The sequence below is a fragment of the Bombina bombina genome, chromosome 1 (assembly GCF_027579735.1).
Source record: "Bombina bombina isolate aBomBom1 chromosome 1, aBomBom1.pri, whole genome shotgun sequence".
NCBI classification, from domain to species: domain Eukaryota; kingdom Metazoa; phylum Chordata; class Amphibia; order Anura; family Bombinatoridae; genus Bombina; species Bombina bombina.
In genome coordinates, this window is record NC_069499.1 from 167,236,425 (window position 1) to 167,250,543 (window position 14,119).

The window sequence follows — 14,119 nt, forward strand, 5'->3', positions numbered from 1 at the left end:
AAGATGTTTAGATACAAGTTAATCACAGAGGTATAAAGTGTATTATTATAACCGTGTTGGTTATGCAAAACTGGGGAATGGGTAATAAAGAGATTATCTATTTTTTAAAACAACAAAAATTCTGGTGTTGACTGTCCCTTTAAGTCTCAATAATTCGTTATATATTTATCAAAGGTTTTTTCCTTAATATTTAATGTTACCAATTTATCTTTAAATAAAATTATTTTAACCGCTTCAAAAAAGCTGTTACATATTATTTTGACAGTGCTCTCTTTGTTGCTGTTGGCTGAAGCTAGTGCCTTCCATTCCAGAAGATATCAATTGCTGTAATTTATATTATTTTTAATATGCATATATGTGAGTGAAACTTTTATTTTTTTTGCCTTACACCTTACTTCAGGTCTCAGGCCGTGCTAACTCTTCTAGTGCTATTTTGGCCTGTGCTCGAGAACAATCTATAATTTTCCATTTATAATATGAGCGCTATTTTGAAAGTATAGTTTGCGCTCAAGCCGAGTCGGTCACACTAACTCTTCTCTGGTTTACACGCTTGTAATATCAAAGTCGTGTGCTAATGTTAGCACAGTCAAGCGATATTGATTATAGCGTGCCACTTGTAATCTATCCCTTGATGTATGTTTTTATTCGTTGTACTTTGTTCTTATATTTTCATGTTTGTAAGGCAATATCTTTTGTTAAAGTATTTATGTTATAAATTATAGTTTAGTAAAGTGTAATTCCACAAAAAATATTTTCAGTCAGTTGTAATCTAGATATTAATTTATTTTAATTAATTTACTTATTTTCACTAATTTTCACTAATTCAATCATTTATGTAGTATATTAAAGTATATAAGAAAATTGTATAGCAGTCTGACAATGTTTTTTTTTATTGGAATATATTATAATAATGGGGGTCATGAGAACATCCTAGTGTAAAAAGGGGTCCCAGGTGCATACCCCCCAACTGACCCAATTGTCGCGGGACAGTCCCAGTGACAGCACTGTCTGTCCCGCATTGCCCCTGTGCCGTTGCAATGTAGAGCTTTTTTTTAAAAACAAACAAAACTTCCTGTTGGGTCCTCCTGCTTACCCTTACGTCAGTCACATGATGTTTGCGCCCAATAATCCCTGCAGTTAGTCTGCACATAGCTCTAGTAACAAGCATGTGATTGCAGGTGGTTGCTAAATATGACAGTGAGCCTCTGTGCATGCGGCGCTGGATCCAACTCTCTCAGTCATTCTTGTGTTGTGACCTGTAACAAACTTCCACTCACTGTGTTGTGAAATTGTGGCTGAACTCAGGTGGGTGCATCATTTATGACAAAAACAAATTTACAAAAACACAGTGCGCTGCTGTATAACCTAAGTAACGGTATCAATAGTACTCCCAATGTTCATTTGAAATCTTTATGTATGGTAGCCTGCAGTTCTGCCCCTTTAATGGTTAAAATACCTTCAGATACTGAGCTTTATATTGTATCCTGGAAAAAGTAATTAAAAACTTCTTGGTGTAAACGTTCATGCAATTATATGATATCTGCGTGTATGTTTGCTGCTCCTCAAATTAAAAGTCCCATAACAGACTTGTCATGTAGTCAACTAAAAAAAAATAATAATAGAAAAGCGCAACACGCATCTAAAGGCAGATTATACACAAATTGCTTTTATTCCAATAGCCCCTGTCCCAGAGTGCTACTCACAAGATTAGAAAATTAAAAATGCACATAGGTTATATATCACCAACAGTCTTGCTTCAGCCTCTGAGTAATGATCCGCCTCCCTCTGTGTTACTGTTCGTTATTGGTCAATACGCCTGTGTATTCTACGAATAGTCCATGCAGGTAAAGCAAGTCCAAAAAAGAAACAGGTGTGGAGTGGCTATACGCTAAATATACAGCAAACCAACTATTAGGTACAATTCGGTTGCAAAGTGCTAACAAGCACTGAGATCTCTCAGCTCACCAATGTGACCACTAAATGCGGACCCGGTAGCCTCACTGAGACCTATTTCTTTTACTCACTCAATGGGCTCCATGTACGAAGCAGCGAAAGCTGCTCCGGAGCCTTTGCGGGGCAGGTTCGCATATGCGAGCCTGCTTCCCGCAATGTAAGAAGCAGCGGTCATTAGACCGCTGCTTCCTACACCCTACGCCACCTCTTAGGTGGCGAAGCAAAATCACCGAGAGCTCGCTCGCTCTCGGTGATCGACAGCCCCTTCAGTCGCGTGATTGGTCGCGCGACTGAAGGGGCGGGCATTACACACTCCGCTGAGTGTGTAATGATACATACGGGCAAGCGGATCAATAGATCCGCTGCCCGTGTGTAGCGGAGGCGGGCGGACAGCTTCGCGAGTTAAGAAGCTGTCCGCCCGCCTCTTAGTACATGGAGCCCAATGTATGTTTCGTTCCTATGACCAGTAACTTTTTCAAGAGTGATTTGCCTAATGGGATATGCCCCTTATATAGGTCTTTCCGGAGCAGGTTTTAAATTAACCCATTCCTGACTTAAATGCAGAGTGACAATGAATATAAATAAAGTTTATTAAATAAACGGATATAAGCCTAGCAGTCAGACTTTGGCAGTTACATTGAGTTAAAATTATATCCATCTAAAACCACAGTACAATACACAAAAAAGATACAGTGCAATACACAATATACAATATAAAATATAATTGATAAAAAAAAATACAAATATATATCCAATTTTAAAATTTAAAAAAAATCCTACTGTTAAGCCCATCTTTGTACCTGGTGAATGAAATATCTGAGTAAGCATATTACAGATTCCCTGAACACTGTATATTTCAAAACTAATTAATATCTAAGCACCTAAAGTATTTCTCCTGAGTAGGAAATTACATTAGAACTACAAATAAACCTATGTGTTCTGCTAAATATGAGAAAATTATATAAGAAACGATTGGATATCTAAATCCACATGTAGTCCTTTGGGTTGGAGACAATCTAATATGTTTCCCGTTGTCTGAGCCTTAGGAGTCTGTTAGTGTCCCAAATATTGGGGAGGACCCTTTCAATTACTTTAAAGGGACAGTACACTGTAAAATTGATTTTCCATTAATGTATTTTAAATGACTTGTTATACCACCTGCAGAGTATAAAATATTTGAGAAATTGCATTTTTGGGTTTATTTGTGTATATGAAGTAGCTGGTTTTGTGCTTTGAAACCACAGCCTATTACAAGGGGTTGAACATAAAGTATTATCAGATCTCATTATGTTATAACTTTGTGTACACAGACTTGCTTCCTTATCTTATATTTGTCTGGAACACCAAAGCTCAGTACATAGAGAGAACAATGGAAAATTATCATTTTATTACTTAACTATCCTGCATCCCACTGAGAGTGTAACTTCTTCTGCTGACTGTGTTTACTTAGGCTTGTCAATAGCATATACTCCAGTATCAAAACTTTCAGTATAGGTTGGGAAACCACAAGCTAAATCAGCTATTTCAAATGCTGAAATAGCAGTAAAGGAGCCACTTGCAACCAATTTAATACACTCTAGCAGGTAAAAAGGATCATTGGGAATAATTTAAAGGGGAGAAAGTTTTTGGGTGAACTGTCCCTTTAATTTCCAAATCCTTAATATTATTATTATGAACTAATTTAAAATGTAGCGGCACACTATGGGGCATATGTATCAAGCTCCGAATGGTGGACAGACATCGCCGGAAATCAACCCGATCGAGTACGATCGGGTTGATTGACACCCCCTGCTGGTGGCCGATTGGCCGTGAGTCTGCAGGGGGCGGCGTTGCACCAGCAGCTCTTGTGAGCTGCTGGTGCAATGCTGAATACGGCGAGCGTATTGCTCGCCGTATTCAGCGAGGTCTGGCGGACCTGATCAGCAGTGTCGGATCAGGTCCGCCAGACCTTGATAACTAGAGGCCTATGTATTTCCAATCCCTTCTCTATATTTGTTAGGTGCTTTTTAAATCTATATTTGACCTTTATTTTAGTTCGCCCTACATAGATAAAATTACACTTGCACATTAATTGGTACACTACATAAGTGCTCATGCAGGTACATTTATTTTTAACCTTAAATTCTTTAGAGCCATCTGAGCTATAGAAGAGGTTATTCTCTTTACTAATATGGGGGCACATGACACAGTCCTAAGTTCTACATTTATATGTGGATCTTAAAAATATTCTTGCGTCGACTAAATTGAGAGGAAAAAAGGAACAAGGTCATAATGGGGCACAGTGGGGAGGAGCGAGCACAGGCACATATAAATGTAGAATTCAGGACTGTGTCATGTGCCCCCATATTAGTAAAGAGAATAACCTCTTACTTGTATGTATGTGTGAGTGTGTGTGAATGTGTTTATCAGTTTGTGTGTATATGTGTGTATGCATACATGTATGTGAATATGTATATGTGTGTACATATGTGTATGTGTGTACGAGTATGTATGTGTTTATCAGTGTGTGTATATATGTGTATGTATGTATGTGTGAGTGTGTGTGAATGTGTTTATCAGTTTGTGTGTATATGTGTGTATGCATACATGTGTGTGAATATGTATATGTGTGTAAATATGTGTATGTGTGTACGAGTATGTATGTGTTTATCAGTGTGTGTATATGTGTGTGTGTGTAAATATGTGTATGTATGTATGTGTGTGTCCTCTAATATTACCCGTTGGGGGTGGGAGTTTGTTAACATGGAGAAAAGTGTCCCTCTTTGGAAATTTGAAACGATGGGAGGTATGCTTCGGAAGGTGAAAAAAGTTTAAGAATCTTTGGTCTAAGATATTCATTGATATTGATAGTGATTAGTGACCCCCATTAGATTTAAAATATTGATAGTAACTTGCTTTGGATCTAAGATATTGATTGATATTATTAGTGACTTGTGTGTAATAGCTGAAGGGACAATATTTAGGGAAATGTTTTAGGTAAGTGTTAGGACTTAGTGGGCTCGGTTAAGGTTAGTGTTATGTTAGTTTTGAGGATATTAATGGGGTTTTATTTAGTCTGAGGTTTAGTTTGTTTTTTCTCTGAAGAAAGTCAGTTATTTTTGTCATGTGAATCTGGGTGCATTATTTTTTTTGTTTTGTTTTACATTTTATTTATTGTAAATATATATTTTCTCAATATAAAAAAAAAGATTTATAGATTTGTTATTTTATTTGTCACCTATAGATGTACTGTCTACTGTCTTTTATTTATTTGTTTTTTGGGGGTTTGTTTTGCTGACCAATGGGAATACTGATGCTTCCTGTTATCAGCCAGTAATTGGGTGCCCCACTAAGAGAAACAAAACATACTCCTAGATTACGATTTTTGTCGGTAAGGCTGTGCGGTGCTAACGCTCCTTTTTTTCTTGCCGCTCCCTTAAGACAACGCTGGTATTACGAGTTTTCTGCAAGCCGGCGTTAGCCTCAGAAAAGTGAGCATTGAGCAAAATTTAGCTCCACATCTCACCTCGATACCAGCGTTGCTTAAGTCAGCGGTAAGATGGCTGAACGTGCTCGTGCACGATTTCCCCATAGAAAACAATGGGGCTGAGCTGGGTGAAAAAAAAACTAACACCTTCAAAAAAGCAGCGTTCAGCTCCTAACGCAACCCCATTGTTTCCTATGGGAAAATAAAAGTTATGTCTGCACCTAACACCCTAACATGAACCCCGAGTCTAAACACCCCTAATTTTACACTTATTAACCCCTAATCTGCTGCCCCTGCTATCGCTTACACCTACATTATATTATTAACCCCTAATCTGCCGCTCCGGACACCGCCGCCACCTACATTATACTAATGAACCCCTAATCTGCTGCCCCTAACATCGCTGAACCCTACATTATATTTATTAACCCCTAATCTGCCGCCTCCAACGTCGCCACAACCTAACTACACTTATTAACCCCTAATCTGCCGACCGGACATCGCAGCCACTTTAATAAATGTATTAATCCCTAAACCGCCGCACTTCCACCTCGCAAACACTAGTTAAATTTTATTAACCCCTAATCTGCTGTCCCTAACATCGCCGTGACCTATCTGCATTTATTAACCCCTAATCTGCCGACCCCAATGTCGCCGCTAACGCCAAACTCGTGATCTAGCCGATAATAAATAAAAAAAAATTAGTTTGTCATTTTTTTTTGTGTAAAATTATTAGAATTTTCATTGGAATTATTTTAGGTAAAGATCGTGCAGAAGTAATTTGTACTGTACTACCAGATTTTGGGTTTTCTTGCAGCAAGATATATACTATATAATTGGCAAACTAAAAATGGCAAAAAGATTTTATAATGTTGAGGAGGCATACAAAATTGTTAATGATACAGACTCTGATATTGACCCCTCTAAATCAGAATACCAATTCAGACAGCAAGGAAACAAGTGAGCCTTATGTCGAGCCCCATATTCCCCCCAAAAAACAAAGGCCCAATCTCCACAAGAGCATTTTGAAGAGTCTCGAGCAGGCAATTTAATTTGGAATCCCCTTCATTTTTATAGCCTGAAATTCCTGATTTTACTAAGTCTGCTTGTATCAATGTAGACATAACTAATTTTAAAACAGCAGACTTTTTCAAAATATTTTTGTCAGATGCTATATTAGAAGAAATAGCTTATCAAACTAATCTTGGCCCAGAAATCATCATCTAGAGATTTACAAAACTATAATTGGATCCCAACAAACACTGCAGAATAAAAAAAAGGGAGCTCTCTCTTACTATGGGCATCATACATAAGCAAAGCATCAAATTGTATTGGTCTACCCACCCTGTATTTTCCACACCTCTGTTCTCCGCAGTAATGCCCAGAGCAAGATATGAAAGCTTACCTAGTTTCCTCCACTTTATGGATAACAAGACCACTAATTGATAATTTTAACAAATTATTTGCAGAATTGAATACCCTATCTAAAAATATTTGTATTGACTACGATGTGCCATGATAGGAGGCAGGGGAGACGAGGCCTCCCCTGTCAAATCATAAAAAAAGTTTTTTAATAATGAGTTTATAATAAAAATAAAAAAATGCTGTCAGGTGAACTTAACTTTGTATTGATAGTACAGCTTGCTGCAGACTACTATGATGCATAAGATGGTGGAGAACTTTTTCACTAATTCTGGTCAGATATGAGCTGAGGCTCTGCTGTTACCCTATTACAATAAAGTAAAGTTGTTCTGTCATAACTGCCACTATACATTCACTACTTTAATTCTGACCAGAATTAGTAAAAAAGCTCTCCACCATCTTTTGCATCATAGTAGTCTGCAGCAAGCTGTACTATCAATACAAAGCAGACGTTAATGAACTATTGTGATCAAAAGCCAGACAAGGTGGTGAAATAAAAATATATAAATAGATTTAAAGGGATAGTAAAGTCAAAATTAAACTTGCATGATTCACATAGAGCATGTCATTTTAAGACACTTTAATATTCACTTCTATTTTCAAATGTGCTTTGTTCTGTATTTGCCTATATAGCAAGAATTGAATTGGTTTCTTACCTGTATGCATGTGTTGTAAGTAATTCTAATAGTCATTGTGCAACCTGCTAATTTAATCGTAAATTTAGGCTACCTCTATTGGTTCATATATGTGCTACTCGGGGGTATCATAGCCAGTGCCTCACCAGCCTCTGACCTCACCGCACATCACTGTTGACGAGCCCCAGTAAAAGAGTTCATGACCTCAGCACTACTGATGCTGATTGGCTGCAGTTCAGTTACTATCCAGCTGCAGTTAAAAAAATAAATAAATGGAGAAATGAAGTATAACTTTTTACACAGAACTTACTCTGGTGAGTTAAGGAAATTGTGAGGTAAAATATCTTCCTTTTTTACATAGAGATGCTCAGGTGATATTTACCTGTCAGCTTTTTACAGTTATACTGCATCAGTTTCAAGTGATTTAGCATATGAGTAGTATGTCCCTTTAAGCCAGCATTCTACCAACTTAATCTTAGCATCTACTCCAAGGCAATATAATTTTGTTGTGTGGGACAGTGTCAAATTCTTTGCTAAAGTCTAGATATGCAACTTTAGATTAGTCTGACATGATTTTCCAGCAGTGAAACCATGCTGTCCTTTGTCTTCTAAGTTGTCTGAAGGTAAGAAACAAGTCTTTCCTTTAAAAGAGTTTCCATAAATTTCCCTGCAATTTAGGTCAAACTGACTGACCTATAGTTAGCAGAAACTTCCCTACTACCCTTTTTATGAAGCAGGAGTACATTGGCAAATTTCCAGTCTTTTGGAACAACTTGTGTTAGCAGTGTCTAATTAAATAGATCAGCTAATGGAGTAGCTATCACAAATCAAAGCTCTCTTAGAACCATTGGATGAATATTATCTGGACCCACAGACTTATTTACTTGAAACCTCTTCCTCTGTAAAAAGAAAGATACTACTCACATTATTATTTGAAGTAACATCCCTTAATAGAATCTCACTATCTTTACCATCTGTTGTAAAGACTGAACAAAAGTAACTAAGTAAAATAGCTACTGAAATCATATTGGCTGTTCAAATCAGCCAATATGATTTCAGAAGCTCTTATCCTATTGGCTGATTTGAATATGAAGAATCAAATCAGCCAATAGGAATGCAAGTACCCCATTTTTAATAGGTGATCGTATGAAGAGGACGCTCTGCGCAGGATTTCATCGCCGGTCCTGGATAGCTCTGCTCCTTGCCGCAGGGATGAATATAGAAGACGCCCCCACGATGGATGATGACTTCTCTCCACCTGGATGAAGACTTCTCGCCGCCTGGATGGAGACTTCTCGCCGCCTGGATGGAGATGGATGTCTGGACTTCAGGAACCGTGGATAGATATTCTGAGGTTACTGTTAGGGTTTTTTTTTAGATTAGGGCTTTGTGCACTGTAAAAGTGCTGAATGCCCTTTTAAGGGCAATGCCCATACAAATGCCCCTTTAGGGGCAATGGGTAGCTTATGTTTTTTTAGACTTAGGTTTTTTATTTTGGGGGGTTGGTTGGGTGGGAGTTTTTACTGTTAGGGGGACTTTGTATTTTTCTTTCTAGGTAAAAGAGCTGTTTAACTTAGGGCAATACCTTACAAAAGACTCCTTTAAGGCCTATCGGTAGTTTATTGTAGGTTAGGGGGTGTTTTTATTTTGGGGGTGCTTTTTTATTTTTATAGGACTATTAGATTAGGTGTAATTGTTTTTATTTTTGATAATTTCGTTTTTTATTTTTCATAATTTAGTGTTTATTATGTTTTGTAATGTTAGATTTTTTCATTTTTTCGTACTATTAGGTTTTTTTAAATATGTAATTTAGGTTTTTTAATTGGTAGTTTTTTTTATTTTATCAGAATAGTAATGTTAGGTTAATTTATAGTTTAATGTTAGTTTTTTTTTTATTTCACAGGTAAGTTTTTATTTTTTTAAGATATTGTAACTTTTAATTTAAAGTTAGGGGGTGTTAGGTTTAGGGGTTAATAGTTTAATTTAGTGTTTTGCGATGTGGGGGTCCGGTGGTTTAGGGGTTAATAGGTTTATTTATTAGTTGCGATGTGGGGGGCCGGCATTTTTTAGGTTTATTTATTAGTTATGATGTGGGGGTTAATCACTTTAGACAGACCTCACAGCAACAAGCAATCCTACAGGCTCTCTGCAAATCCCACAGCCTTTCTGCAAACATACATTTGAAGACCTCACAGCAACAAACAATCCTACAGGCTCTCTGCAAACAACATACACTTAAGATCCCACAGCCTTTCTGCAAACATACATTTGAAGACCTCACAGCAACAAGCAATCCTACAGGCTCTCTGCATGCACTAGCCCACCAAGCCTCCCTCCACCTCCCACACTGGTGTTTACCTTAATATATAAACACCTAACAGCAATTAGGTGCAGCTGTCACTAATGATCCAGGATAGAGACACTACTTTACACTCACAGCCTCTGAACTGACACTTTATCATATTCTGTTACACTTTTCCAACCCTCATTTACTCACCACACACTTCACTCACTGTCAGTTTACACTGCCTTATATCAGACTTATTTCCCTTCTCCCTCACCTTTTGTGTCCATTCCATCTCCTTTAGACTGTAAGCTTGAGAGCCTCTCTACCTGTAGGCCACTTTGTATTTAAAGTGAACTACTACTGATTGTGCTCAAGGGCAGGGCATTCCTCTCCTTTTGTATAATTCAATTATTGCACCTACAACTGTAATATACCCCAATACTGTACTTGTTTGTTTGTGTATGTAAAGCATCCCTGTAATGTTCCATTATTTCTTGTATATCGCTACGTAATCTGCTGGCACTTTAAAAATACCTGATAATAATAATAATTTAGGTGTTGACGATGTCATGGGTGGCGGATTAACCAATAGGATTTTTTCTACCTTAATTCCGATTGGCTGATAGAATTCTATCAGCCAATCGGAATTGAAGGGACGCTATCTTGGATGACGTCATTTAAGGGAACCTTCATTCCAGAAGAGACGTCTGATGAAGAGGATGCTCCGTGTCGGATGTCTTGAAGATGGACCCGCTCTGCGCCGGATGGATGAAGATAGAAGATGCCGTCTGGATGAAGACTTCTCCCGGCTTCGTTGAGGGCTTCGGCCCGGTTGGATGAAGGCTTCTCCCGGTAAGGTGATCTTCAAGGGGTTAGTGTTTTTTTAAGGGGGTATTGGGTGGGTTTTAGAGTAGGGTTAGTTGTGTGGGTGGTGGATTTTAATGTTGGGGGATTTGTAATTTCTTTTTACAGGTAAAAGAGCTGATTACTTTGGGGCAATGCCCCGCAAAAGGCCCTTTTAAGGGCTATTTGTAATTTAGTGTAGGGTAGGGCTTTTTTTATTTTACAGGTAAATTTGTATTTATTTTAACTAGATAGTTAGTAAATAGTTAATAACTATTTAATAACTATTCTACCTAGTTAAAATAAATACAAACTTGCCTGAAAAATTAAAATAAACCCTAAGATAGCTACAATGTAACTATTAGTTATATTGTAGCTATTTTAGGGTTTATTTTATAGGTAAGTATTTCATTTTAAATAGGAATAATTTAGTTAATTATAGTAATTTTATTTAGATTTATTTAAATTATATTTAAGTTAGGGGGTGTTAGGGTTAGGGTTAGACTTAGATTTAGGGGTTAATAACTTTAGTATAGTGGTGGCGACATTGGGGGCGGCAGATTATGGGTTAATAAATGTAGGTAGGTGTCAGCGATGTTAGGGACGGCAGATTAGGGGTTAATAATATTTAATGTTTGCAAGGCGGGAGTGCGGCGGTTTAGGGGTTAATATATTTATTATAGTGGTGGCAATGTCCGGTTCAGCAGATTAGGGGTTAAAAAAAAATTGTGTTTGCGATGCGGGTGTTAGTGTAATTTTTAGCACTTTAGTTAAGAGTTTTATGTTACGGCATTGTAGTGTAAAACTCTTAACTACTGACTTTAAAATGCGGTACCAGTCTTGACAGGAGATGGTCTACCGCTCACTTTTTGGCAGACTCGTAATACCGGCGTTATGCAAGTACCATTGAAAAAAGAGGATACGCAATTTACATGTATTTGCAGTATTTCCAAGTCTGGCCAAAAAAGTGAGTGGTGAGCCTGTACCTTCAAGACTCGTAATACCAGCGGGCGTTAAAAAGCAACGTACAACTCGTAATCTAGCCGTAATCTGTTAATGTAGTGAAAGCAAAAATGCTAAAAATTCTCCAGTACTTTAACCCCTTAATGACCGAGGACGTACGCCATACGTCCTCAGAAAAAATACAGTTAACGCCTGAGGACGTATGGCGTACGTCCTCAGTTTGGAAAGCAGCTGGAAGCGATCCTGATCGCTTCCAGCTGCTTTCCGGTTATTGCAGGATGCCTCGATATCGAGGCATCCTGCAATAACAATTTGTACCCCTCCGGTGCAGAGAGAGCCACTCTGTGGCCCTCTCTACACCGGACATCGATGGCCGCATTCGTTGGTGGGTGGGAGCTGCAGTGGGAGGCGGGTGGGCGGCCATCGATGGGTTCTGAGACACAGAGGGGGGCGGGATCGGGGGCGGGACAGTCGGGCATGTGCATGGACGCGCGCGCACGGGGGGCGGCGGGCGGGCGCGTGCACGGGTGGGAACCGCTATACTACAGAAATGATCAAGTATAAGTGGGAGGAAGGGGGGGAAGAAATGCCCCAAAAAAGTAATCTAAGGGATCTGGGAGGGGGGGGGGGGTTGGTCTTGGGCTACACTACAGCTACACTACAGCAAAAAATAAAATAAAAAATAAAAAAGAGACTATATATTGTAAACTGGGTACTGGCAGACAGCTGCCAGTACCCAAGATGGCTGCCAAGAAGTTAGAGGGGGAGGTTAGAGAGCTGTTTGGGGGGGCAGGGAGGTTGGGGGCTAAGGGGAGATCCTACACAGCAGCATATGTAAATATGCAAAGGGGAAAAAAAATTAAAAAAGGATGCCTTTTATTTTAGTACTGGCAGACTTTCTGCCAGTATTTAAGATGGTGGGGACAATTGTGGGGTGGGGGAGGTAAGAGAGCTGTTTGGGAGGGATCAGGAGGGGATGATGTGTCAGGTGGGAGGCTGATCTCTACACTAAAGCTAAAATTAAACCTACAAGCTACCTAATTAACCCCTTCACTGCTAGCCATAATACACGTGTGATGCGCAGCGGCATTTAGCCTGAAAAAGGTTGATGCTTTATAATTTCTCAGACAATTTAAACACAAACATATTTTAACTTGATGTAGAAGCAGATGTGTATTTATATATCTCTGAATGCACAGTAATCAAAAGTAGAATGTGGGAAAGAAAGATCTCACACTTATCATACGGTTAAATCATTGAAATTGCCATAGCAAACATACGTTTTGAATGCAGTTCATAATGGTCAAACTTTTAAAACCGCTAAATATTGTCTCTAAATAGAGTACATTAAGAGTAAAGGTAAAAGCATGTTATATTGCACTGCACCCAATACTCTCACTCTATAAAGTCCAAATAACAATCCACACCTTCCCTTGTGTAGGATTATTGAATCCACTGAATAACAACCATGTGTGAAGAGAGTTAAACAGCAGCAAATACGTTTTACTCACAGGTCTTTAAAGCTGCTCTACGGCGGTAGGGAGATTTCTTTTGTCCATTGCGACTATTCCTTCCTGCATAGCATACAGCAGATGTACAAGATCAGTTTCTCCTTGTCCGCCTGCACCCGAGCTTCCGACCCTTGCTGGATCCTCCTTTGGTTATAGACAGGTTAACCGTTCCCCTGCAGGGTCCCTAACTCACTCGTGCTCACTATGGCCAAAAATATGTACAAAAATGAACAAAAAAGGAGCACCGAGCAAGTGTGGTATAAAATGTATATATTACTTACTATATTACTATATCGTAAAAACGAAAGGGATGCGCACAACCCAGGATAAAACACTAGAGTGGGTTTAAGGGATAGATGATACATAGGCTGACATGTTTCGGCGTTTAGCCGTACTCCAAGCCTCGTGTAAAACATTTCACACAGGTGCCAATAAAAACAATTCCCTGCATTACCCATTGGTCAGAAAGCACACACCTTTTTTGACTTAGACCAATCGGATATTCCCTGTTTCATGTGTTCCCTCCCTCTAATTGATCGCTCAAGTCATTTATATTGTTTAAATTAAATGTACTATGGATCTAACTCCCTTGCTAATTGCCAAACTCACGCCTAGATTACGAGTTTTTGTCGGTAAGGGGTGCGTTGCTAACGCACAGTTTTTCCTTACTGCTTAAGAAACCTGGCGTTAGCCTCAAAAAAAGTGAGCGTAGAGCAGAATTTAGCTCCACATCTCACCTCAATACCAGCGTTGCTTACGTTAACGTTAAGCAGGTAAAACGTGCTTGTGCGCGATTTCCCCATAGGAATCAATGAGCTGACTGAAAAAAAACCTAACACCTGCAAAAAAGCAGCGTAAAGCTCCTAACGCAGCCCCATTGATTCCTATGGGGAAACACTTTTTATGTCTACACCTAACACCCTAACATAAACCCTGAGTCTAAACACCCCTAAACTTACACTTATTAACCCCTAATCTGCCGCCCCCAACATCGCCGCAACCTACTTTATATTATTAACCCCTAATCTGCCTCTCCGGA